The sequence below is a fragment of the Canis aureus genome, chromosome 1 (assembly GCF_053574225.1).
Source record: "Canis aureus isolate CA01 chromosome 1, VMU_Caureus_v.1.0, whole genome shotgun sequence".
NCBI classification, from domain to species: domain Eukaryota; kingdom Metazoa; phylum Chordata; class Mammalia; order Carnivora; family Canidae; genus Canis; species Canis aureus.
In genome coordinates this window covers 36,846,791-36,874,004 of record NC_135611.1, presented here as the reverse complement: position 1 = coordinate 36,874,004, position 27,214 = coordinate 36,846,791, and the positions used below count along the sequence as shown (strand labels likewise).

The following is a 27,214-nucleotide window of genomic DNA, read 5'->3' as shown; positions in this document are numbered from 1 at the left end:
ACAAGGAAGAGGATGAAAGTTGTGAGCACTTGGCAGTGGGCTGCTTTATGAAATGACTTATAAACTATCACAGAAAAAAAAAAAAAAAGAACTTTAGGACAAAAAGGTACAGTGCAAATTATCTGGTTTCTTGAGCAGCTCTGGAAAGAAAAGTACTCTTTCTGAACTACTTTTTTCTCCGCCTTCCCTCAGGATTCCTTTCTCTTTCATAATTAAGAAGCCAACGTGAAGCAGCGGGAAGGACAAGCGTTGGTGGGGAGGTAATTACTAATAGCAGCATCAGTGCTGGACACTTGCTGGAGAAAAAAACCTCTGGCACTTTTACGTGTAACAAATCTGTCATCAGTGAAGCCTTCCTTGCTAGTCTTCCAAACACTAGAAAAATAATTATGGTAATGGAAAAAATTTCACAACCATTTCGTGAATGAAAAAGGAATGACTCTTCTTTTACCCAATATTTTCCCAAATTAGTAGTTTATCCCCTAGGGGTGGAAATTGACTTCTATTTTCTCCAAAATAATCAAATAAAACAATTTCATCTGGTTTTAACCCTTGAATTTTAATTTTTTAATAATTTATAAAGCCTGGAGCTGACTGTCCCTGAGGTTAATTCCTCATGTGGCTTCCACATTCACCTGTATAGGTCTCTTTCCAATACCGTGTGGGTATGTGGTATGACAAAGAAAAATTGCACTGGATGGAGTTAAATAGACAAGGAAAACTTTTTTCAGGGTTACCACAATAGGGTTCAATACTATCACATCAGGGGAGAGAGATTAAATGCAACTCTGAGTACAACCTGGGACAGATGAGGAGTTATAGCCAATGGACAGGGTAAGAGAGTGGGTAGAAAATGATTAAGAGGAATTTGGTTTGGTATCAAGGGTGGAGGGAATCCTGCTAAACTGACTTGGCAGGATTCTTGTTGAACCGGATTAGCAGGCCAAGGACAAGACCTAGTCGAGAAGAGGGCTTATGGGAGCTTGACTAAAGTTTGATCTAGGAATGAGAGCCCTTGTCAAATGATACACCCATGTAGCTTTCATATTAACAGACTGTACGTATTAGCCCGAGGTCTGAGAAATGAATCAGATTTCCCCACGTTTTTGTGTTTGTTTATTTACGTTAGGTTTATTTGCCAACTGTTCCAAAGGGTATAATTTAGGAATCATCCAAATCATTTTTACCAATTAGTATTTGTGAATTTATATAAAGGTGACACTTAAAATAACTGATATGCTTATATCAATAGTAACAACACCATTAACCAAACCATTAGCATTAGCTTCATGGTAAGGTTGCTTTGTTTCTTGTAATTCAATGGTTATGATACATCATGGAGGAAAGGAAGACAGAGCAGACGTCAATCAGGAACAGGCTTTTACCGGGTGCACACCTGGTGCCTGGTAAGACTACCTCCTGGAAGCCTCCAAAATCCTTCATAAGGAGAGTCTCAGACTCATCACTTGACTTGCTCAAGGTCAAGCGTAGAAGCTAGGATTTGAAGCCAGACCTGTCTGACTCCAAAACAAGATTCTTTCCATTATACCAGCACTTCCCAAATACCAGCCCTTGGACCTGGGCCAGCTCAAAATTAAGTTATAAGCTGTCAGAGGCAAAGTGAAAAATATTAGGACAATGTCACAAATTTTTTTATAAAAGAAAAATTCACTTTAAACTACTGTTCTTTTTTCTCAGATTATGGCCTACTTCTGCTGTGAGAAATGTTCTTTCTATTACAAAATGATAGAGGTTATGGTGATAATTATTTGCTTTGGGTTTCTTTAGCATCATTACTGGATAAAATTTAAACTTGGCCAGGCTTTAATGGAATCTGAATGTTTTCAATATTTTGGCCACTCATGGAATTCCAGAGCCTGGGAACCAGGACTGTAGGAAAGGGGATTTAACATGGAACATAGAGGAAGAGGGCGCCTTTGCATCTTTATAGGTTATTCCCCCCATTTATTCCATGTTCACATCAACATGTGAAATTTGGAGAGATCTCACTTCAACTTAAAGTTAGGCTCTCTAATTGTGACCAAGCCATCAAGGAACTAGAGACAGACAGCAAGGGAATCGTTCTGAAGAGAGTGAAAAATCAAGACCATACTAAAGATAGAAGAAAAACAGCAATTGGAGAGTCCAATGGTAGGAAGAGAAGTCAGATTGAGAAGAAATATGTACATTATTGCTCATGCAGAAAAGAAAAGGAAAATCCTTGTCCTCTGTGGGATTCATCTGGTATTATACCTCTGCAGGGTTTTACCCGCTGAAGGGACACTTGCATTCATTCGTGAAGGTACATCTTTAGTGAACAGGCAGCAGAAAAGCAACCAGAGTAGCATTTCTGTATGTGCAGAAAGGTCTTACTTCTCAGGTTTCTCACAGGCCCTTTTGAAGGGTACTGGACCTCTCTGACGTAAAAGGAAGTGTTCTATTTTTCACTTTTGCCCACTTGCTTACTTGAAGTAATAGAGGGAAAAAAAAGAAAAAGGTTCTGTTTCCTACCTAACCAAAAGGAGGCTTATTATAGTGTCATGTTTAAGAGCATTACAGTTCAGATATTTGAGTGTATGTAATGATCCACGTTCAGGGTGTAACTCAGGGCAACTCTCTAATCTCTTGGTGGCTTTGTTTCCTCACTTGTAAAATGTGAATAATCATATTCCCCACTTAAAAGAGTTGTGGGGAGAATTATGTTCAGTTCCACATGGACCTCCACATACACTCAACAGTCAGCTCTCAGTATGTGCATTATATTTACTACAAGTAAGATAGTTGAGCAGGTCCCAACTCTGAATAAATAATAAGCACATATCACTAAAGAGAGCCTATTAACTAAACTTGAATTTAAAAAGTGAAAAATCAGTGTTCACTTATATCAGCAACACATTAACGATATATGTAGTACTTCTAGCTATTGCTTTGACTCTCCCACTGATTGGCAGCTACCAAAGACTAGTGATGACTCCTACCCTCCCCTAGTTCTCCTCACTCCAGAGACTCAGTCAGACCTGTCTGACTCCAAAGACCCCCAGAGATTCCACATCAGAGGGGGCAGGGTGCAGTGGTTGGCAGTCTGTCTCATGAGCCCCAAGGATTTTGGGCAACTCTAGGCAGTGAAAGGCATTGTCCAAGGGTCAATAACCCTATACTTAAATTGACTCAGACTCTGAAAGAGGGAATATTATAATAAGATGAGGGCCAGGGCAGAAGTATCCTTGCTGAGGCTGGTCAGCTACCTCAATCCCTATCCTAAGTTTTGGGTGGACTTTTTTAAGGGAATCCACTTTCCAAAACGTTTTCAAATTCTGGATCATTCTTCCAAGTTGATTCCTAGTCATCCTTTCTTACAGCTACTGGATTATCTCATAAAAACATAACCTCTATTTCTTTTTAAAATTTCATATGAGTTTATTTTAAGCCAAGTTTTCTTTTTCTTATTAAATTTTTTCTTTCATTGTAAAGTTGATAATCCTATTAGTGTTAAGAGATTCCTGAAATGAAGTTGTATTACAACTGCAGGACATCTAAAGCTAGATCTCTGAAGTCAGTGGTCGGCAAATGATGGCCAGCTGGCCAAGAAGGCCTGCAGCCTGATTGTGTAAATATACATTTATTGGAACAATCATGCATTAATTTACATATTCTCTGTAGCTGCTTTCACACTAAAAGGGCATAATTAAATAGTGGGGATGGAGAATGTATTTCCTGCAAAGCTGAAATATTTACTACATGAGATGTCAGAGAAAGCTTTACTGTCAGACCACTATGACAAAAGTTGGTTGTCTCTGAGAAAAAGTTGCCTATTGTCATGATTATTAAGTAGTCAGTTTTGCCCAAAATTTTCCACCAAGATAGCAACATGTCTAAAGGAGATCTGACACTTGAAAATATTTTCTATTTTAATGGCTCAAAATGAAACCAAAGTTATGATCTTCCAATGGGAATCACCCAGGATCTTCTACTTAAGCATCCTCTCCCAGAAATGACCTTCAATTCATTAGAGTTGAACACCTGAAAAGCCATACTGGGGGTAATTTTGGTGGGAAAATAGGAAGATGTGACATTCATAAGTCTAGATTAAATTTAGTGACTGAAAAAAAGTCCTCCAAATTTGAAAATCTTTGAAAGAAAATATAAAGAACAAACTAGTTTAAAACAAGTAAATAAGGTTCCTATCCCCTTTCTCCTCACAAGAAGCTAACTGTACATCCAAGTGGATTCAACAGCAATATTTGTGAGCCAAATATGAAACCAAATAATAAACACTTGGTGTTAATTTGCATTAATAAAAGAAACAAATTCTTGACAGAGAAATAGGCAGAGGGAGAAGCAGGTTCCCTGCAGGGAACCCAATGTGGAAATCAGTCTCAGGATCCTGGGATCACGCCCTGAGCCCAAGGCAGATGCTCAACCATTGAGACACTCAGACATCCCAATAACAAATTCTTGATTGGTTTGCTCCAACTGAATAAGAGGCAAAGTTTGGGAAAATGAGAACACAAGACAGAAGGCTGGAGAAGCTGTTTCTGGCTCCTCACGCAAAGACTTCAAAATTTTTTTTAAAATTAATTAGATATATTTCATTTAAAGAATCAGAGAATATAATGTTTATTAAAAACAAAGCTTTCTCATATGTTTTTTGCTGGTTTCATACTCTCTGGCCACATGCTCCATGCATTTTCCCTTTCTGTGTGTGGATTGTGTATCGTCAGGCCATATACATTCTGAATGATGTTTAGCTTTCCCTGGCTTTCCTTAATTCAGTCATCAATAAAATTTGCCATCCAGTTAAAATTGTCACATCCCTTGCAGAAAGCAATTTGAAAAAGCTTTTTAAGAGACACAGAATGTTCACAGCCTTTTGACCCAGTTATTCCACTGCTGGGAATATATCTTAAGGAAATAATTCAGAAGAAGGGAAAAAAAAACCTCTTATTAATGAAAGAATTATTTATAATGACAAAAAAAACCCTTTATATCCAAAAATAAGAGAATAATTAAATTAACTGATACTTCAACTAGAAGAACTGTTAAATAGCCATTAAAACAATTATGCAAACTATGTAACAACACAGAAAGTATTTATGGTATAATGTTAACGCAGAAAAGTAGAATGTAAAATTATATTTGCATTGTGATTACAATGTGAGAAACAAGCTCTGCATATGAACTAATACTGGAAGAAACACAAAATGATTTTTTTTATGAATTGAAACATAGTATTATTTAGGATGGTAAAATGGAGGCTTTATTTCGCTTTTAGCAAATGTTTATTTTTATTGTGTTGTTTATAAGCTTAAAAATGGAGGAGAACATTTTATTCCTGCCCCGCTTCCTTTTGCCAGTTAAAATAATTTTGGAATTTATCAGTCATGGTCCAGTTACAAAGAAGAGAAACCATTCTGACCAAATGAAGCAGAATGGCATTTATTACAGAATCAAGGCAATGGTTAGAGAAATAGACAAGGCTGAGTTGCCAGGGATAATTCTCAAGGCTATACCATAGAACTGGGATCCCAAAAGGGCTGCTTCTCCTGCCATTACCAGCAAGCAACTTGCAAAACTGAAAAGCTCTGCTCATATCTGTTAGCTCCAGGAGGAGAACATTGCCTTTGTATGATCTGCACCAGTGAGATGGAGCTTCATGCCTTCTTCCTCTCACTGTGTAAGCCAGTTCTGAATTTAAGTCTTGGATAAGTGAGTCAGATTGATGGTACCTAAATCACATGCAAAATGCTTTACAGCTTCCATGGTATAGCGAAGCACTGAAAAGGGATTGACCTAGAGAGTGAATAAGCCAGTCTCTAGTATGTGCCACATAGATTCTCAGATAAAATAGAAGACTCACAGTTAAATTAAAATTTCAGATAAACAACAAATGATTCTTTGTATTTCCCAAATATTGCAAGGGACATACTGATACTAAAGTTATTATTTATTGCTTACTTGAAATTCAGACATAAATGGGCTTCCTGTAGCTTTAATTGCTAAGCATGGCAACCCTACTGCCATGGAAATCAATAAAAGCTGAAGTTATTCCCAATTCATTCAAAGCTTTGGTAATATTTATTCTCAGTTAAAGATTCCCTCAATAGAATGGCCCCAAATACTTAATGAAAACATTTTCTTTTTTAAACCAATAAACATTTTCTGGTTCTTTATAATTTCTCCCAAAATTGGAAGCACACAGGTGAATGTCAGTGAGACTCTTGTTACCAATAAGGTATATGTTAGATTCTTGTTATCAAAGAGTATCAGGGCTGAATGAAACCCTAGAGAGAATGCATTCCTTAGAGATAATTTTTCTACCTCTTTTATTAACACACAAGAAGTCAAGTTAGAACAGAGTCACAGTTAGGATCCAGGGCTCCCAGATACTACCTTTTTCAGTCAGGAGTCTCCAAAAAGATTTCAGCTGTGATTGAGATTCAAGTGAAAATTGCTCCCACAAAAACATAGAATTTGAATTAACCTTTCATGATCTTGAGTGCAAGAGAAAGCATGAGTTGCCACTTAAGAACTGTGGTAGTAAAACCCCTGGATCAGGGATGGCCTGGAATCTAACCATGATGTGTCACTACTCAACTTGGTAAGCTTAGGCATGTGATAATTCCTCCAAATCTCAGTACTCTCAATGCTAAAATGAGGCCATTAATATTTTTCCTGTTTCCTTTACAAGTTTGCCATGGGGATCAAACAATCTCATGTCTGCGAAATTTCCTGAAATGTAAGAAGAACCACAAAAGAAGCTTTGCTGAGTCTCACGATTGAAAATTTCTAAAGTTTAAAATATTCAATATTACAACCATTGTCCATCTCTGGGGGTGCTTATCATATGCAATAATTTCAATTCTTGCTTTTAAACTCTTGAGCAGAGTAGATCTCAGTAGTGACAGAAGCTTAAAGTAGAGCTGGAGTAGAAAGAAGATACATATTTATTTCTTGCTCAAGTAAATGAACTCTGGAGGTTAGTGGTCCATGGGACTCAATCATCCTTAGGGACTCTGGTTTCTTCTATTGTGGCTCTCTGTCATTATCATTGTAACAACATCCCACCTCATGGCTCAAGGTGGCTGGTCAGCCTTCAGCCATTACATCGTTTCAGCCATCAGAAGGGGAAAAATTTTTAAGAGGGCATTCGCCTTCCTTTGAGTTGAATACACTTCCTGGTGTGGAAATACCATTCTTACACCCCATTGCTGTAACTTCATCGAATGGCTGCTACTAATTACAAAAATAGAGAAATCAAGTTGTAATTTAATACAGCCATGTGCTCATCTACAAAACAATGCCTCTATAGCTCAGAGCAGTCAACATTCTCTGTCACATAGGTAAAAACCAAACATTTTCCCACCTTAGTTTGGAGTTATCTTGGTTTGGTTTGCTATAACAAGCTATTGTAGGCTGGATGGCGTATTGAAAATAGAAATTTATTTCTCACAGTTCTGGAGACTAGAAATCCAAGATGGGGCTGCCATCATGGCCAGGTTCTGGTAAGTATCTTCTTTCAGATCGCAGATTGCCTTCTTCCTTTTGTATTCTCTAATGGTAGAAAGAAATTGGAAAAGCTCTCTGAGGTCCCTTTCATAAAGGCACTAATTCCACTAATGAGGACTCCACTCTCATGTTCTAATTACTTTCCAAAGGCCCCACCTTTTAAGAGCATCACATTGAAGGTTAAGATTTCTGTATCTGAATTTTGAAGGAAACACAAACATTCAGTCCATTGCAGAGAGTAATTCAGTTAAAAAATAGAATCTTTTGGGACGCTTGGGTGGCTCAGTGGTTGAGCCTCTGCCTTTGGCTCGGGGTGTGATCCCGGAGTTCTGGGATTGAGTCCCAAGTGAGACCCCCTGCATGGAGCCTGCTTCTCCCTCTGCCTATGTCTCTGCCTCTCTCTCTCTCTCTCTCTCACGAATAAATAAATAAAATCTTAAAAAAAAAATAAGTAGAATCTTCCTTTAAAAAAAATTAGAATCATTCTTAATAATGCTGACTGGAAAAGTCAAATTAAAGCTCTAGTTGTAGGGCACCTGGCTGGCTCAGTTGGTAGAGCACGTGACTCTTGATCTCAGGGTTATGAGTTCAAACTCCATGTTGGGTATAGAGATGACTTACTTAAAAATAAAATCTTAAAAAGCAATAATAAAAATTAAATAAAGTTGTTCTAATCATATAATTAAATTATTGTCTAGCTAGATTATAAGCTCTATATAACAATAGCACAATGCTTGCCACATGTCTGATCATTTATAAATATTTGATTAACGAATGGAAAAAAATAGCTATTAGAGGGTAAGAGAGAGGAATCACAAATTTTATCTCTACAGAATCCAGGCTGCCAGCAATGAAATTATTTTAATACTGAAAACTGAAATAGAAAAAAAAAATTGCAAAACTGCTCTCTGACTCACAAAACAGATTAAACTATACCAAATCATGACATGCAAGCAAATTATCTAAACTCAAATTCCTACCTTATTCAGACCCATGTGTGCCATGACAAGCCACAGATAAACTGATCTAACTTTGTCTGGATTCATAAAACTTCTGACTGTTTGAAAAACTCTCTCAGTCACAAATTCTGACCAGTCCTTGAAAAGCTCAGCCTGTGATCAACTCCAGCCTGCAAGAATCTTTCCCTAACTCACTTTTTGGGGAAACATTCTACAGTAATCTTGCTAAATATCAATAATAACACTAATAAATTTAACTTTGTTTGATACAGGTGTGTTATTAGTGTTCTTTGATCCATAGCAATAGACCATGTTTATTAAATGTCATTGCATATTATAAATGTCTGCTTTCATAGATTTTTCTTGAGCAGTAGACATGTTTTCATGTTGTATACTGGACAAACTAAAATCCTTTCTGGAAGAAGATAGCATATAAATATGGATAAACAGTGTGAAAACTAGAAAAGCTTTTTCCCAACCGAAATTATACGTTCTTTGAATTCTCCCTGACAAAAGAGAAAAGAAATGAGCTAAGACACGGTATATGTTCAAACAGACAAGGTCAGGAGTGAGAGAGCAGGTACAAGGAAGAAATATTTTCAAATCACTAATCTAGTCAACAAATATTAGTGCAGAAAAATAGAAGTCAGATAAATTTTATCTTTTGAAAAAGTATTGTATGCCAGTGCATTTGGTATTTCTATAAGGCTTAAGGTCTTATAACTACACAGCAATTGGTCTCAGGTTTGGATTCAGAAAACATTCAATATTGTACAATTGAATTTTGCTTCTTATATGACTTGGAGTATATATTATCTGAGGTTTAATTATCTAGTTTGTAAAGATATAATGTTGCATTTAACTTTGGATATTCAACCATATGGCTGTCTTTTACATAACTCAAATATACCAGAAAGTTATAATTTGTATCTGTGCACTCTATTATGTATAATCACTGCATACATTGTGTACTGGTGATATACATATTACTATGTATGATTGTATACACAAAATCAAGTTTATTTTACTTTATGAGCAATTCACATGATTTTTCTCATATAGTTGTGACTACATGCAATATTCACTTGATGTGCTGATTCTACAAATGAATCATCAAGTATTTTTTTATTCTACTGCAATACCTACCGCACAGATGGGTTGTTTCGAACATCAAAAGAAAAAAATGACAAATCTGTTGGCACACAGTTGGTTCCCCATTTTGTTGACTAAATCTGAATTTTTATTCCTAATACCTAAGACAAGCATATTTTAATGATACAAACAGTAATAGAGTCACCTGGAGAGCAAAGAAAATGACAATATTAATGACAGTCACCTAACTACACTGAAGGCCACCAGAAGATGGCAGTCTCATTTCTTTAAGGCACAGGATGACACTAAAACAAATGGTTGGGACACAAGATGACAGATAGCGTGGAAGATGAAATTGTTCAGGTCACTGCTGGCTACTGCCTGTCAGCATAATTCTTTCTCCAGGTGAGGCCAATGAACTCTTTTTTGCAGAAAGTGCCAGAAACGGAAATGCCTGATTTTCAATGCTATGGATTTTTGCCATGAAAGATTACATACAGAGAGTAACAAAGAGTTCACCATTCATCTGAAGCTTCTTCACCACTGGATTTTTTCTCATGTTTCTTGGCATGTTCCTCTTTCATGCTGCATCAGTATACGGGAGTGCTAAGATAAAACTTAGGGCATTCCTCGGTTTGTTTTGTTTTGTTTTGTTTTGTTTTCCTAGACTCATTGACTTACAGAGAAAATACTGTGGTTAAGAGGTAACACTGAGGCCAATTATCCAGTCATATCTCCATTTTTCTTTTTTTTTTTTCTTTTTTTTTTTTTAAATATCTCCATTTTTCAAAGAAGGTACCCCAACCTGAAATACATGTAAATCAAAAAAATATATGTTGGTGAACTCCCTTGCCAGCCTGGAGGAGTTAGACACTAAAGCAGCAGATCAGGCCTGCATGCTATCTGTCTTCTAAAACTCTCTCAAATTGATCTTTGTGACTTTCAGATGCACCACCATGAGCAATAGGCTGAGCAGCACAAAGAATTCAAAAATTCTAAATTGAAGTTCTAGTGTAGTTACCCTGCTCTTTTATTTCCTGTCTTTTTGATAAGCTGCTTCTCTCCAACCTATGCATATAGAACAGGAACAATTTGATTTGCCCTTGAAGAATCCCTCCCCCACCATAAAAGAACATTGGCATTATCCACATTTTCCCAATGTGGATTCATGTAATGCCATTTTTTTTCAGTTCCATTTTGAAAGCTTAGAGAGTGGTGAAAGGTCACATTAATAAGCATAACTATTTAATTTCCAAAATTAATGAGTGGAGCTGAACATATTGAATGCATTGTGTTAGACTATCTGATTCTTTTGGAATTACTCTGAAACTCAGAGAGGGTATGATGACCAAATGGTGCTAACCTAATGATGTTTTCATAGGAGGCTATGAAAAGAAAGAAACAAATATTGCAGAATGCATAGACAATACTGTTTCAATTTGTTGATGACAAAACACATTTCATCTCTATTTGTGAGTAGACTTTGCTATGAAGTACTAGCCAGATTGCTAATAATTAAAAACTTAATGTGTCTTCAGTCATTACAATAGAACAGTGATGAGAGGTTGCAAAAAGTATGTGTATTCTGTTTTCTGTATTTATTTGGGGAAAGGAAAAATCCCTATAACAGTAAATTGAAAAACAGTGCATATGATTATGCTGGGTCTTGAGGGAAAGTTAAGATATTATTTCTCAGTGTTTGCCAATGATGTTCCCCAATAGAAAAATGGCCCCCAGAGGATCTCAGGCCAGTTCAGATACCCTCCACCAAACAAGTATATTCCTAGTGCTTATTCCAATTTCTTGTCTCCCCAATATCTTTATAATAAGCTCACTTCTTGGGATCCCTGGGTGGCGCAGCGGTTTGACGCCTGCCTTTGGCCCAGGGCGTGATCCTGGAGACCCGGGATCGAATCCCACGTCGGGCTCCCGGTGCATGGAGCCTGCTTCTCCCTCTGCCTGTGTCTCTGCGCCTCTCTCTCTCTCTCTGTGACTATCATAAATTAAAAAAAAAAAAAAAATAAGCTCACTTCTTAAAAAAATTAGTAATTAAGAGCTTACTTATCTATGTGCCCTTTCTCCTACTTGTTAGATTCTGGGTAACTGGCCCAAAGGGCCACTTGTAGCGTTTGGTTTGATTTAGGTGATCTAATTGCTTTGACATCCTGCATTGAGATTACTTTTGTCACCCATTTCCTCCTCCTATTGCTGCAGTCTAGGCACATGGGAATGATTTCATGCATTCAAATGATCACCAGCATCATTAAAAAAAAAAAAAAAAAAAACAAATCAGTTAATGGTCTAAAGATGTCCTTTTCTAATATATTTATGTCAATTGCTAATGATCCTTAGAATTTATTGAGAAGCTTCTTCCCTTAAGATTTTGAAATGATGAGCTTCTGCCCTGCAGCAATATTTGCCGCTTCAAAGTCCATATTGAGGTGTGGCTAATTCCTATCTTTGGATGGGCTTTTATTCGCCGCCATCTCTGCAACGGAGAATGGATCAGACCTACACCTGTTGCCCACCATGCATAAGATGTTAAAAGAGGTGCTCTTTAGCCCCTAAGGGCTTTCTTTTTGAGATGAATTAGATCTCACATAGGATTACGATATTCATTCATCCATCCCTGGCTGAAAAATGCAGACTGAATTTTCTGGCACAAATTCATCTTCAATTTACTTCATTTTATGCTAATCCGGAGCTCATCCTCTTATCCGAAAAATGAAGAGATCAGCAAATGTTAAAGATATTTTTTTATCAGAGGTAGACAGCCATTGTATTTAATTTTCCTTTACATTATACACACTGCATTATCCATTTAATCCCAGACACACAGAAGATTTGCCAATGAGTGATTCTAGCTGACAAGTATGGTAAGACTCGGTTTTCTCTACTTATTCTGTTATTTAACACAATTGGGTGAAGAACAAATTCAGATCATAAAACTTAAAACTATAATAACCATCACAGCTTAATTCATATAAGGTTTCATTTAAAGGATCATACATATTTTCCTATGTCCTCATTTATTTTCTCTAGTCCTCTAGAATGTAGACAGGAAAATGGAATTAATTTTGATTTCTATTTTTCTGATTGGCCTTCCATGGTGCCATTTAGTTTACTTGACTTGCAGTGGTCATTCATTCACAGTATGGTATTCAATCAATATTTATTGAGTACTCACTTCATGCCAGGAAGTGTGCTACATCCTGGGCATAGGAGCCTCAACAGAACAGACACAGTTCCTACTTCTGAGGAGCTTTTGGATGCTCTTCTAGTCAACTGGAAATAAATTCTAGAGGTTTAATTTCTTAATTTTTGGATCATTTCCTTGTCCAATAAGATGGGATTACCTAATGGACTTAATTATTGAATTAAGCTTAATTATTTGACGTTTACTCATCTCTCAGTAGGCTGTTTCGGCAGAAAATTTTCAGATATTATTAATGTAGAAGCAAAAACGCTATGAACTATGATCTTGTTGTAAAAGTACAGTTCATAATCTTGGTTACAGGGTTTTGTCATTTATTTATGGTTTTGTTACTTATTTAAATAAAAATGAGGAAGTTTTAATTTTAATTTTCTTACAGGAAAATTACAAAATATCCTTGGCTCAAAAACCTTTGTCTTTTTTTTTTTTAAATGCGATATCTTTTAAGAAATACCTTGTACATTATAGCCAGTTAGTGAATGGCTTTTTGAAAGAACGTAGGATCCATGACAACAGAGACTTCACCACATTTATTCACTTTGCTATCTCCAGCACATAAAATAAATAATGCCTGGAACATAGTAGGCATTATATGCCTACTAGATACTGGAAATAGCGAAGTGAATTTATTCATATTTAATGAATGAATGGCCTCATTGATAGCAAAAGACTAATTTGTGCTGCTTAGGGAAAATAATCACATAAAATTCTTCAGTGAAGAATGTTTTTGTAATAGTTTTAGTTCACTGATTTTATTGTAAATACTGGCTTATTTAGATTGATTCAAACCAGTTTGAGCTCTCTATTCTGCTTTTATGTTCCAAGCATTTTTTCCTCTTTTCTTTCTTACTATTGTAGAGAAAACCACTCAGAGTGATTTCATTGCAAGTAATCTGTCTTTTCTTTCTGGCAGCTTTTAAGGTCTTTGGTATTGTACAATTTCATTACAATGTGATTACGTGGAGATTTCTTTAAAAGGAATGCATCCTGCTTAGGTGCAGCTGACCCTTGAATAACATGGGTTTGAGCTGTTCAGGTCCACTTTTATGAGGATATTTCTTTTCAGTCAGTACAGCACTGATTGACTACTAAATATCATTTACACTACTGTAAATGCATTTTCTCTTCCTTATGATTTTTTAACAACATTTTCTTTTCTCTGGCTTACTTTATATTGTAAGAATACAGTATGGAATACATATAGCATTCAAAATATGTGTCGATTGACTGTTTATGTTATTGGTAAGGCTTCCAATCAACAGTAGGCTTTTGATGGGGATCGCTGAGTGCTCAGTGGTTAAGCACCTGCCTTACGCCCAGGGTGTGATTCTGGAGTCCCGGGATCGAGTCCCACGTCGGGCTCCCTCAATGTCACTCCGCCTGTGTCTCTGCCTCTCTCTCTCTCTGTCTCTCATGAATAAATAAAATCTTTAAAAAAAAAAAAACAGTAGGCTTTTGATAGTAGAGTTTTTAGAGAGTCAAGATTTCTATGTGGATTTCAAAGACACAAGGTGTCAGCACCCATAACCCAATCATTGTTCAAGGGTCAACTGTATTTTATAGATTCATATCTCTTTTCAATTCTGGAAATTCTCACTCATTGTCTCTTTGAATGTTGCCTCTCCATTTTTTCTATTTTGTCTTCTAGATACTAGTGGAATGTATGTGACAGCTTCTCATTCTGTTCTCCATCCTCTAACACCGCTTTCAGATTTCCGTTTTTACCTCTTTTTGCTGTATTCTGAAGAATTCCATTATGTCTAGCTTTTAGTTCATAAATTTTCTCTTCTGTCTATTCTTTAACTTATCTATGAAATGATTCATTGCAATTATATTTTTTATTTTCAGAAAGTATATTTTGATTCTTTTCTCAACCTGCCTGCTTTGTTCTACTATCTTATTAATTGATCATAGATTTATTTCATCTTTCTTTTTTAGAACTATTTGTATTATACCTTTAAGAAAGTCAGATGAATCTTGATGTTCCATTTATAGTTCTTGGGGGACCTAATTTCCTTTCTGTTAATTCCAATGACACCTACTCATGTCCTATGTAGAGAGCATGGCTCTACTGAGAGGATATGCATTTGCTTCATTCAGTGTTCCCTGGGGACTATGCTAACATGCACGATCACCTCCAGTGTTCTCAACAGGTAAACATTATCTCTTCAAAATACTGAATGAAATGGGGCCAGGCCTTGGGTTACAAACTCTCAAACAGGGCTTTTTTTTAATTCTACCACCACCAAAGCAAACATAGGTAGTTTTCCTCATAGTCTAGCTCAGCTAGTAAGTTATATACATATTTTTTCTTAGTTCACCCTTTCACCAAATGTGAGGATACTGGTTGTACATGGAAAAGTTCTTTGATTCCCCCACCTTCTGGAGTGCAAGTCTTTGTCTACCACTCCAAAGGGCAATTAAAATCTGTCACAAAATCCACCAAATGCCCCTGAGAGAGCTCAGTGCTTTGATTTTCACCTTCCTCTCAGGGATTTTCATTTTCTAGCTTCAAAACTCAGCCATACAATCCAAGTGTCTTGTTAAATTTTGCCTAGCAACATTTGGTGTGTATGTGGTGAGGAGTAGGGTAGTAGAATACTGGTAGGTCATAGTGCTAAAAATAAAAGGCTTACAAGCTATTTTTAACTCTCCTTTTTCATTTTGCTTTTGGTCTTGACTCACATTAATCGAAAGCTTACATTTGCATCTGAGTTGAAGATAAAGAAAAGATGGTAGGTAAACTTATCCCAGGAGCCTGGCAGGACATCTGTACTGCTTCCAGAAAAGACTGTAACTTCCAGACTCCCCTCCCAATGGCACTGCTGCTTGCATTGCAGGGAGTGACTGAATTCCAGTCTCTACATAAATGTGTGTGATGCCACTGTATCTTTATTTCCTCTTTTGTTATATTTCTGTTTACTCTTCCAGTGTCCCCTTGTCTTGCATTCCTCCTTGAGTCAAGGACTTTTTCTTGAGAAAAAGGATCAGATCTCATCCATTCTGAGTAGAATGAAACATTCATTATGGGACTGAGCCACTGATGAGGAGGGTAGACTTTGAAGTCTTTCAAAGAGACAAAACATTCCTGTTTTCAAGCACTTATTTTTCCCCTAACCAATTTCCAGTTAAAGAGCATGTTTTTGTTGTTTGAATGGAAGCTATGTGCTTTAAAGATAGAAATAGCAGTGAAAATGAGAAAAAACAGTCTTTAAAATCATCTTTCTGAATGGAAGTGGCCTAACTATTTTTGCAGAGGAAAGAGAAAAGGTGGCTCAGGAGGAATATGAAGAATGCGTAGAGAAATCTGCATATTTATCTTATTCTTAGACCACCTCTTTTCGACTCCAGCTCTCCTCATATTTATGGACAAAGGAAAGGGCGAAAAGAAAATTTAAAGTCCACATGATGTGCAGGCTGATTAAAAGTGAAAGCCAGATCTGCTGACAATTGACAAAAGATCAGGGAGTCATTTATTTAATTGGACTCCGAGTGACAAGAAGGTGAGATGATTATCGGAGAGATGAGTCTTTTGTTCCAGCCTAACAGTTTAAGTCATTTCAAATGGAAAGGGAACTTTTCCAATTTCTCTAGGACACCAGCCTGAAGAGGTTTTTCAATATTAATCCAGGTAATCAGGGTCAAAAATACTATTTGCCTCTCTCGCAGAAAGAAGAGATTATGGGCCACCGAGATGGAAGGGTTGGGAATGCTGAAGGTATTAACTCAGCTGCATGTCAATGAGATACGGAGAAATGAATACTCAGTCTTTGCAGTTGGCTCTTCTCGTTTTGTTCACTGATTTAAAAATATAGTTCAGAGGAGATACTCCCAACTTCCTCCCCATCATCAGCATAACCTGCAAAAGAATTTAATTTATACCTTATAACAGTGAGAATTCTGACCCAGGAGCATTAGGGTTCTGGTAGAGAAAAATTGGATACTGAAAGCAAGCATAAAAATGTATTTTCATTTTCTTTGTATTAGATTTATGAAAGAAAAAAAAAGAATTAAGTTTGACTGAGTATCTGATATGTGCCAGGCAATGTGCAAATCTCATTACATATTTCATTACATTTGCACAATAAACTTGTTGTAAGAAAATATCTCAACTCTTTATGGTGCTAAAACACCTTGAAGACACTATTATTCATGTCTCCAATAGTTTCGTGGTCAACTTAAAGATAAAGAAATAAAGAGTTTACTCCAAGTCAGAATGATGTAATGGTTTCTGAGCAAAAAATGGCTGCCTTCAAGAGAATGTTAATGTTTTTAAGGTAGATTGCAACACTAGCAATTCCTAATAGCTAAGGGACACTTTCAGAAAGGGGGAAGCAGTGACCCATAATATAACCCTCTTGGGACAGGTGGCACACGTAGCCATGCTAGACAAATTCATTTCTACAGTGTAGAATTGGAATACAACTGGATAGGCTAGAGTCAAGATAAGAGCAAATAGAAATTTTGAAACACACTGCTATTCAAATTAAATTTTAGTTATAAGTAATACATGAATCTGGGCTCCTCAAGGAAAGATGGGTGAGGATACCATCCTCAAGCCTTGGCAGATGAGGATAGTATTGCACAGGCTTAATGGAAGTGGCTAGTGTCTGGAAGGCTCCCTAACACTCACCAACTGCCCTGTTCCAAATGAGCATAGTTCTGGAAAGATGAGGACCTATAAAGTTATCCGATAAGACCTATATTACCGGGAGAAGGGAGAATGACCAGATGGTAGCCACACTGAGGCAAAGACACAAAGGAGTCCTCCTTTCTTCTTTATAAGTTGTCTATTTGACCATCTGCAGAGGTGGAAGGCCAGATGGACCCTTACCAGAGGTCTGTCCCCCTGTCATATCAGAGAATCTTACATTTTGACATGGAAATAAGAATACCCACTGGACAGAGACAAGGACTCTGAGCATGAATTGTCCAGGGGGTAGAAATCAGCTTCTCTTGATGTTAAAATATTTCTTACACTGCAGTGTATTAATATAGGATTCCTGGAGGGCAGGGGTAAGACCAGCAAACTACTTTCAAGAAAAAAGTGGCAAGTGTGATAAAAGGCTTTTCCAGGACAGAAAATCTCAGGAGGGTGAACCTTGGAGAACACAGGCAACAGCTCAGCAAGAAGAAGCAGGGCAAGAAGTTGATCATTTTCGATTCCTTCACAGGATGCAGAGGTCTATGCTGTGACTAGGAAGTTTCTTTACACAGAAGTCAAAGGCTGGAGGCACAACCTATTTGATCAGTTCATGTCCTAGTGCTTTCCTGAGGCCATCTTTGAATCAGATCCAGCTGTGCTAACTCTTGCAAACTGTTGGACAAGACTGCAAAATTTGGTTACCTGTCACTTAATATGTCCCACCTGCTAACAAAGTAAGCCAGCATTTTCTAAACCATACCCCTTGGAGGGTGTGTGTGTGTGTGTGTGTGTGTGCATGTGTGTCTACTAGAAGTTATATGTAAAATATATACATGTTATGGGAAATCCAGCAGTGAGGGAATCAGATTAAGTTCATTTAAGTCGATGATTACCAAACTTATTCAACTGTAGCACCCATTAAAAAACAACTAATAAAATCTCTTGAAACTTCATTGGTCATAATTTAATAAACATAGTCAAGTGGATAAGAGTATCATTTTTATTCTCTAGAACAACTAGAAACACTACTTTGTCTCTTTGTCTTATGCGTTTTGCTTATCCATTCAGTCATCAAATTTTTATTCAGAGCAAACTATATGTTGACATAATAATAGTTGCTAGATAACACATAGGTAAATAAAAAAATATGGGTCCTGCCATTTGGGAATAAAGAATAGGCATAAAAGATATCAATTGATTACTAATAGTATTAAGTGCTATGATGAGAATAAGCAAGATACAGAAAAGAAACAGGCTCAGAAAAATACTGGAATGGTGACTATTCTTGAAGAAGGTAATGGAGCCAACCATCAGAAAGCTAGGAGCAAAGGCTTATAGCAAAACAGCTAAAGCTGGATGACCCCAAGCAGGGTGCTATTTCTATTTTCCACACTGAAATTATAAAACTATATTTCTGTCTGTTGCAAAGGAGTCTCATTATTGAGAGAAACTTCCAAATTCAAGAAATTGTCTTCTTGTTATTCTACAATCCGGGAAGTAAAAAGTAGGATATTACTTTTTTTTTTTACGATTTTATTTACTTATTCATGAGAGACACACAGAGAGAGAAAGGCAGAGACTAAGCAGAGGGGGAAGCAGGCTCCATGCAGGGAGCCCGATGTGGGACTCAATCCTGGGACTCCAGGATCATGCCCTGGGCTGAAGGCAGGCGCTCAGCTGCTGAGCCACCCAGGCATCCCAGATATCACTTTTAATATAAGTTTCCCACATTATCTTGTGCTTCTTATCAAGTTAGTTATCAAATGTATTACTTGTCCCATATCCATTTACCTTGATAGATTCTATGTTAAAAGAGGATAAAGACCATGTCTGTCTTATTCAACATCCTACTATATAAAAGATGCTCAAAAATCATTTGTGAGATAATTAAAATAATTTATTTTTATAAATAAAAGTCTTGGTCCTTCAGCCACGTGCAGAAGAATGAAACTAGACCATTCTCTTACACCATACACAAAGATAAACTCAAAATGGATGAAAGATCTAAATGTAAGACACGAATCCATCAAAATCCTAGAGGAGAACACGGGCAACACCCTTTTTGAACTTGGCCAGAGCAACTTCTTGCAAGATACATACATGAAGGCAAGAGAAACACAAGCAAAAATGAACTATTGGGACTTCATCAAGATAAGAAGCTTTTGCACAGCAAAAGATACTGTCAACAAAACTCAAAGACAACCTACAGAATGGGAGAAGATATTTGCAAATGACATATCAGATAAAGGGCTAGAATCCAAGATCTATAAAGAACTTCTTAAACTCAACAGCAAAGAAACAAACAATCCAATCATGAAATGGGCAAAAGACATGAAGAGAAATCTCACAGAGGAAGACATAGACATGGCCAACAAGCACATGAGAAAATGCTCCTCATCACTGGCCATCAGGGAAATACAAATCAGAACCACAGTGAGATACCACCTCACACCAGTGAGAATGGCTAAAATTAACAAGACAGGAAACAACAAATGTTTGAGAGGATGTGGAGAAAGGGGAACCCTCTTGCACTGTTGGTGGGAATGTGAACTGGTGCAGCCACTCTGGAAAACTGTGTGGAGGTTCCTCAAAGAGTTAAAAATAGGGCTACCCTATGACCCAGCAATTGCACTGCTGGGGATTACCCCAAAGATACAGATGCAGTGAAACGCTGGGACACCTGCACCCCAATGTTTATAGCAGCAATGTTCACAATAGCCAAATTGTGGAAGGAGCCTCGGTGCTCATCGAAAGATGAATGGATAAAGAAGCTGTGGTCTGTGTATACAGTGGAATATTACTAAGTCATTAGAAACGATGAATACCCACCGTTTGTTTCAACATGAATGGAACTGGAGGGTGTTATGCTGAGAGAAGGAAGTCAATCAGAGAAGGACAAATATTATATGGTCTCATTCATACGGGGAATATAAAAAATAGTGAAAGGGATTATAGGGGAAAGGAGAGAAAATGAGTGGGAAATATCAGAAAGGAAGACAGAACATGAGAGACTCCTAACTCTGGGAAACGAACAAGGGGTAGTGGAAGGGGAGGTGGAAGGGGGGCTAGGGTGACTGGGTGATGGGCACTGAGGGGGGCACTTGACGAGATGAGCAGTGGGTGTTATACTACATGTTGGCAAATTGAACTCCAATAAAAAAATATACAAAAAAAACCTTGGTCCTCAACAAAGAATTTAGGTAAAATGCAACAAATAAAAAATACTACAAATTTACCACAAATATCTTCCTTTTGATTGATGTAATCTTTGTATTCAAAGTATTTGCTTTACTTTGTTTTTAATGATGTAACTTTTATGTGTCATTGATTTGGAACACAAAGTTCAAACAGATAAAACATGATTATTAATTTATTCAATATCTAACAACATCCTTAAAAATATGAGTTGATAAAGCCCATTTTCTTTATTTGGAAAACTATTTAAGGTGATTAATGTGCATCAATAATCTACAGTATAGGATTATAGTTGCATTTATGTTATATGCTGGGTTCTCTGTAAGTAAGAATATATGATATTTCAAAGAAGGACCAATGATTTGAATAAAAGTCACTTATATTTCAGAGTGAAAGTTTGGATAACAATAAAAATAACATAACGGCCTGATTTTTAAATTACTCTTTCTAGGGAAACTAAGACAAAGACAAAAAGGAACAATAAAGGAGGAAAGTTAAGAGTAATAACAGATAATTTAAGCTAAGAAATTGGTCTCTTTTGTGTTCAATGGCTCCCTAACAGAATACATGCTTCTGAGTCATCGTCAGACTATGCTGCACCACTGTCGAACAAGACATTTTTTCTGAAGACTCATTCGCACTTCATAGAGAGTAGCCCTCTCAGATCTTCCAGATAAAAGAAATCTGAGAAGGTCTTTTTGATTCCTTTGAACAGTCTGATATTTCCCTAGAAATGGTGTTTTGTGATACAATGATTCCTTCCAAATCTTTAACAAGCCTCCTAAATGAGGGCTTTGGGAAAATGAGGCATACAAGCAATGTATTTAAAGATGGCACCAGCTAAGCTCTGAACAGGAGAGGCTGATTTGGTACTTTTGGTATTTTGTCATGTTGCCTTCTTTCCAGATTTCCACACAATTCACTGCAATTCATAGGGTAGGAGAGCAGACTGGGATCTGGGGCCATGAATAAAGTATATGCAAACTGCTATACCTAGGCATGAGCAGATGGCAGGATGAGACACAAACACAGACAAGGCGAGGGAAACATTGACAGTGTTCATGTTGCCTTAAAAATGAAGCTGAGAAATCCACAGCCAATTATTGTGACATTTCTCCTCAGCCAAGTAACCAAGTGAGTAATAAGAGAATGAATGAACACTTAGGGGAAAAGATGTCTAATAATTAACAAGCCACTCTGCCATATTAGAATTGAACTATACTAACTGATTAAAAATACAGTCCTTTTGTAGAATCAAAAGTAAAGCAAACATATTTGGGGTTTCCAAAATTGCCATAAAATAAACAGAAATAATTCTGACAAATATCATAGGTCTGGAACTTACTTTTTTGATGATGCAATAGTATGTGCCTACATGTGAATGTGTATACACATTTATGCATAAATTATATATGTGTTGTATGTGTATATATATTTATAATCCCTCAGACTGTATTGTGATATCCCACCTGTCTAGACAAACATGTGGTCTGTATACACTTTTGCTACCATTTTTTCCCTTAATCTTATGAGATGCATGGTGTTAAAACTCAGATGTGGAATTTCAAATTCATTTGTGTCCTGGGAAGCTAGAAATGCCTGCGTACTCGCTCAACAATCATCTGTCCTCCCCACATATTTCTTTAGAGATATATCTATAAGAAAATAAATCTTAGAGTATGACTCATCCATTCCAGCAGTTGAGCTAATAACTCCCAGTAGTTGAAAAATATCCCCGATAGCAAAGCTGCCTGTCTAAAAACTGTGTTGAGCACAAAGCTCAGGCCTTGAGGGCCAAATGTGGTGTTTTACTAACTCCTCCCAAACCTGATTCTTAAAGCTACCACGTTTGTTTATTTCTGCAAAGAGAGAGACAGACAGAAGAGCCAGCCTGCCCCATAAGAGCCTGGCTCTGACTTTTCCTCTAACCTTTTCTGGAGAGGATGCAAAAGGTTCAGGCCCTGGAGAGAACTAGAAATCTTTCATGTATTTTTGAGCACATAATCATTCTGATCACCCATTGGAAGGTGGCTTGGAATGTTGGCCTTTTGCACATCTAGATGCTTTCCTTCATTAGGAAAGCTGTCAGAGTGTAGGTGATAACACAGAAAAAGGACAGGAGAGATTTACAAATAAAATATGAAAAGTGGCTTTCTTTTGGTGGTGAGATTATATTTATGTTCTGTATTTTTTTGTACTCTTTCTATATTTTTCATAGTGGACCTATGTAATTTCTATAAACAGGAAAAACATTTAAAATCAGATTTTTCATACTGGTTTTGATTTTTAGTTTATGGTCATGTTAAAATGATATTCTATGAATCTTAGGAAAGACATTAGGGCTTTTCGTTGGAGTTTTACTTTTGATCAGGCAGGGAAAGAGAGATTGATATATTCTTTAATTCAATAATATTAATAGGAATCTTTTGTAAGGAAAGGAGTTCTATGGGTTCAAAACTTGGCTTTGTCACTATTTACCTGCATACTTCTTAATCTCTTATGTAAAACAGGAATAATGGTATTTTACCCTCAAAAACATCATAATAATTATGATGCTTTATCAGCTGCTTAAGTGATTGTTTGGTGTCAAAATATATGTCCTCAATACATCTCCTGCTCAAAACTGTAATCATTATCAGCTCAAATCTAGATTCTGCCCTAGTGTTTAAAGTCTTATATAGCTGTACAAAATTTGTCACTTAGACCTTTCAAAATCTAAGCAGAAATTCTTGCTTTGTAGCCTCATTCTTTACCATCCATGGTGCACAGCACACCCACACCCAAGGAGCTCAAAGAGCTCCTGATCCACCTCTACTCACACCCAGGCCTACCTCAAGGTCAAACTCCTTGTCCAATCTCCTGCATCAGACCGGGATCCTCAAGGGCTGGCAAATTGTCATTGTATCCCCACCCTGTATCCTGCCCTTCGTGAAACAGACATTAGATGCTGACAACTTGTATTTACTTTGGTTTCCAATGTGTCTTTTTGCTGATGAGCCACTAAGTAGATCCTCAGTAAATAATTATTCAATGGAAAAAGAAAAGAGCTCTAATTTTGCAATCTTATCAGTGGTTATGTTAACTAAAAAAGCCTATTTAAGAAAATATTTTCCTGGAAAAAAGGAAATAATTCAAAATTCTTTTTTTTCATTGATTTCATCATTGGACTCATTCATTGACTTCTGCAGTTACAGAAATTTGTTCATAGCAAACAGCAAAGTATAGTTCCTGACATCAAGGAGTTCACAATCTAGTGGCTGAGATCGATAAACTGGCAATCATTAAAAAATTATATATATATGTATATATATATATACACACACACACACAATAGATATATATACTTATGTATGTGTATATACATATTGACATACCCACACACAGAAATACACACACAGATATAAGGTTAGGGACAAACTGAAAAAAAAAAAATTTCCAGAATAGATGATGTTTAAGTTGAGTCTTGAAGAAGAAGCATTAGCTTGGTATTCTAGAAAGGAGTAGAGAAAAAGATCTGTCCAACAAAAACGACAGTATTTGCAAGTCTACCAAGCTGTGAAACACTTTGGGGTATTCAAGAGCATTCCGCTAATTCAAAATAGTTGAAATATGGAGCATATGTGAGTGTGACAGAAGATGGATCTGGGATAAAGTCACAAAGATTTGAAATGTTCATTTTAAAGAGATTTAATTTAACTCTTTGGGCAATGGGAAGCCATTAAACACTTAGAAATCTCAAAGTCACTTTAAACTCAATGTATCTAAACTCAATACATCTAGTTTCCCTCCAAAACTTGCTCTCATCTGGTGTTCCATATTCCAGTGAATGTCACCATCATCTGTGCTGGTTCATAAGCCAGAAACATAAGTGGTATCCTTGATATTAAATTGTCTTCATTCCTGTATTCATCTTGTCCCCATATCACTATGAAAATCTCTCTTTGATCCATCAGTTATCTCCTCTTCCACTATCACCACCCTGGTCCAAGTTGTCATTATCTCTCATCTGGCCTATGGTGGTAAAGAACTGTCCAGACTTCCCAAATGTACTGATTCTCCTCCAACCTGATACAGCAAAGCCAGATCTGTTTAAAATGTAAATCTAATCCCACCTTGACCATTAAACATGGTCAAGCTACTACTTTGCAAAGCTCTTTGTGATGAAAACCAAAGACCCTAAAAGCACCCATAAGAATCTGCATATTTGGCCTTTGCTACCTTTCCCAACTCCTATTATCCTGCTCTCGGCTTCTCTCAGCGATTCAAACATACCACATCCTCCTACCCCTACCCCTGCTGCACATGCTGTTCCCTCCATCTGGATTAAGCTCTCTTTCCCCCTCCCTGTTTCTCGCCCCTCCTCCGTTATCAGGCTTCACTTTCCTGACATCACTGTGTAGGTCAGTTTCTTTTGTTATATATTCACGTTCTTGCATGTGAATACTTGATTGTTTTGGATTCTTTTTTTTTTTTATCACTATTCTATTTCTAGGATCAAAGATAGTGTCTGACAAATAGTTGGTGTTCAATCTTCAAAAATAATGAATGAATAACATTAACAACTTGTGTTCTAAAAAGTCTATGACAATCACAATGTGAGAAAACAAGTTTGCATGAACAAGATGAAAGGTAAGGAGAGGGTCAAGAAGTAAGTGTCATAATCAAGCCAGAGATGATGGTTGTTTGAGCTGCACATGACAGTCAAATGGAAAGGGGAGAGCAAATCTGAATCCTATCAAGTAGTTAGAATCCTCTTATGTGGGTAAGATTTTATGTTGAAACCAGGACATAATCTATAAGTTTGAAGGAATTCCTAGATGGCTGGCACAGAAATATTTAGATGCTTCTAGATCTTTGGATCAGGAATTTGGCCTCAAAGAAGAAAGTTTGATTTCTTTTAATGTATAAGTTTCTTTTAACAACTATGAGAAAGTATCCTAAAGTAAATTTAAGTTGGTTGTGTTTTGCCAGTATTGATATAACCCCTATTTCTGCCTCCATACACTTTATTGGCCCCTGATCTAAGTAATTCAGCTTGACCCCACTGGGAATGGGAAATGACTATTACCAGGATGTAGCCCACAGCTTCAAAAATATGTCAGCTCTGAGGACCTAGAGCTTTTTATGTCATAAACAGCTTACCCTAGATGAATAAAACGACATAAATGTGCCCAATGTCTTACAAAAGACAAAATTATCATAGCACAGTCTTTGGCCACAATGAATTCCTGAAAGAACATGGGAATAGTAGTCTATTTCAGAGACCTTGGAACAGAAAAGTCATCTTCCTAATTTTTAAGAAAGAATTCGATGGTTTGGCTATGACAGCTCCATGTTCTCACTCTCAACTATCCACACGCATGAGTTAAGCTTTTACACACACATCTCCAAGAACTGGCAGTGTGCTTTGTAGCCCAAGAATGTGCTATTTGCAGAAATTTCTCTTTCACTTCAAGTGCTTCTCTGTGAATGGGCTCATCTTCTTAAATGTGGAAAAACATTAAGGCCATTCAAAGCACTCTGCAAGATATCTATTAGGGATGCAAATGTGCAGGATATGGACAAAACCAGTAGCTCTACTTGTGAAACATTTGAGTTAGGGAAATTTAACTTAGAGAGAAGCGCTGCTACTTTCCACTTGAGAAAAGTTCTTAATTTTTCATATCTGCATATTCTTCTGGCTCCATTTCCTCTCTTATCCCCAGATGTGGTGATGCATTCAGTCCTTGGCATTCTAACTTTCTTATTTTACACTATGTACCTAAGAGCTCTTACTCCCTTTTTTGGCCTCCTTAACAACTCTTTCTCATTGACTTCAAATTTGCATCTGCTTGTCTGAGATTTAGTCCAAAATCTCTAACTGCATACTAGAGATTTCCAATTCAAACTAAAGATGCCATCCATCAAGCTCATTATCTTTTATCTACCCTCCCATACACAGAAACTTTTTTTATCATTGGCAATAAACTTAGTGCAGCCTTCACTTAACACTTTCTAGGCTGTCTCCTTCATATGATTACCAAGTGCTATTGACTCTCCTACCACACCCCACTTCTCTCTAACTGACCCTTGTCCACCAGCATTTCCTTAACCCAGCCTACCAATCACTTTCTCTGCTGACAGCCTTCAGGATTTCTTGCTCTTTGTCCTCAAACACTCTCTCCAAACTGCTCATCACTATGTGGGACCCTTCATTCTCACCAGGCTATCTACCACGAGCTCCTTAACTTCCCCAATCTCCACTCTCCCTGTAAGTATCTGTGACTTTCTATTTCCAAATAAGCAGTTCACATTTTCCCCAATGTGTTTCTTCCCCTGTGTCCTGAGTGATCTTTTTGCTCTTTTCCCCAGAATTTTATTCCATCATTTTTCCTCTTTGATTTCTTCATTTTCATTCATGTAATAACCATTGTTATTTTCCCCTTTGTCTACAAATATTTTTAGATTTTACTTATCTTAAAAGTAAGACAACAAAAAAGGACAACATGCTGCCTACCTTATCATTTTAACTGTTACCCTAGCTTTGTCTTTCATTTCATTTCTATAATCACATTCTCTGTTATTTTTAAACCACTTAACCACTTCGCAAGGGTAATCAGCCAT

General features: G+C 37.0%; 1 long non-coding RNA gene across 8 annotated transcripts in view; it reads right to left on the bottom strand.

Moving 5' to 3' along the window:
• Positions 1–5,298: 5,298 nt before the first annotated feature.
• Positions 5,299–27,214, bottom strand: part of LOC144312864 (uncharacterized) — a 70,034-nt gene continuing 48,118 nt past the window's right edge. For 6 of the 8 annotated variants that reach the window (XR_013378493.1, XR_013378515.1, XR_013378503.1 and 3 more), the window contains one exon: positions 5,299–7,551. This is a non-coding gene — a long non-coding RNA (uncharacterized LOC144312864). Of the gene's footprint in view, positions 7,552–11,937; positions 12,046–12,281; positions 16,631–27,214 lie in introns of those variants that run through there. The other 2 variants (XR_013378521.1, XR_013378514.1) reach the window with 2 other exon arrangements.